The sequence below is a fragment of the Cebus imitator genome, unplaced genomic scaffold (assembly GCF_001604975.1).
Source record: "Cebus imitator isolate Cc_AM_T3 unplaced genomic scaffold, Cebus_imitator-1.0 Scaffold2, whole genome shotgun sequence".
NCBI classification, from domain to species: domain Eukaryota; kingdom Metazoa; phylum Chordata; class Mammalia; order Primates; family Cebidae; genus Cebus; species Cebus imitator.
This window is the reverse complement of record NW_016107317.1, coordinates 7,089,761-7,091,160: the sequence shown is the minus strand read 5'-3', so window position 1 is coordinate 7,091,160 and position 1,400 is coordinate 7,089,761. Positions and strand designations below refer to the sequence as shown.

At 38.9% G+C, this 1,400-nt stretch overlaps 1 protein-coding gene and 1 pseudogene across 10 annotated transcripts in view; both read right to left on the bottom strand.

The window, feature by feature from the left end:
• PLEKHA5 (pleckstrin homology domain containing A5) overlaps window positions 1-1,400 on the bottom strand; it is a 240,820-nt gene that overhangs the window by 62,174 nt on the left and 177,246 nt on the right. The gene's annotated exons all lie outside the window — the stretch shown is intronic.
• Window positions 37-1,400, bottom strand: part of LOC108303553 — a 3,047-nt pseudogene continuing 1,683 nt past the window's right edge.

Below are 1,400 nucleotides of genomic sequence, written 5' to 3'. Positions count from 1 at the left end.
TTTTTAGTAGAGACGAGGTTTTGCCACGTTGGCCATGCTGGTCTGGAACTCCTGACCTCAGGTGATCTGCCTGCCTCAACCTCAAGTGCCAGAATTATAGGCATGAGCCACCATACCTGGCCAGATTATCTATTTCAAATGCTCATTTCCAGATGGAACTATAAGAAGGTTGCCATGTCAAAAACAAGCCCATAAGTAGATCCATCGTGTTGGAAGATTTTAATATTTAGGATATTCTTGCCACAATAACATGCAATCAGTGCATTTCCTACATAGCTCTATTACAGCAATGAATATAAGTGAACTTAATAAAGGAGATCATATGACATGAACAATCCATTCTTGCTGTAGATGCATGCAGCTTTTCATTTTTGTTATGAAGCAGCACCAATAGTAAAACTGCTTGGTTACTCAGTCAGATTTCACCATGATAAGAATTGCTTACGTCGTACAATTTTCTAAATGCTTTTTGATGTAAATAATATCAATAACGGGAGCTTTATAACCATTTATAACTCAGAGCTATATAATTAAGGTTTGAGATGAACAAATACAGCATTCAGAAATCACACAAAGGGATGACACTGATGCATGTATACAGCTGAATTCCCACAGAGGCAATATTCAGTCACTCATATCCACGTCTTCTTCAGGATGATCGTTCCCATTCACTCTGGATTCTCTTGGTGAATCACCAGTTCCTTTTTCCACAGAACATTCCTTTGTTCTAGGAGAACTTAGGGGAACTTCTATTGCTTTTTTCTCTCCTTTTTTTTTCTCTCTCACTGTTCCTTTTCATCATAATCCTGTGTAACTTTTACATCTGTATCATGCTCTGATTTTCTTTCCCAGTCCTTTTCCTTATCTTTACTCTTCTTCATGCTTGTTGATTGTTCTCTTTCACCCCCACTTCTTTATCTTTCTTCTTATTTTTGTCTCTCAGGGGATGGTGAGCAAGACAGTTTTGTTTTAGGAGACCGAGGCTTTTTAGGAGATCTTGTTCCACTCCTGCTCTTCGTCGTCGTCTCTCTCTGCTTGCACTTCTGGAATGTCTGGCTGTGCTCTACCTTTTTGGTGGTGTTTTAGAACCTTCCTTTTCTTTGTCTTCTTTTCGTTTCTTTTTTTTTTATGTGCTCCTCGACCTTCTACCTCTCTCTGGAAGAAGATCTTCTCCGTCTTGGGCTTTTGGATCATCACTGATTCCTAGACTTAGAATGTGATCACCCTCTTGATCTGCTTCCTGACTACCTAGCAGATGAAGTCCTCCTCCTCCTAGAACGTGATCTTGATCTTGAATGCCTTCTTTTTTCTTCTTCCTCTATAGCAGCAGAATTAGGGACTGTGCTTCCTGTACTCTTTTCATAGCTTCCATTTTTTTTTTTTTTTTTTTTTTTTTTTTT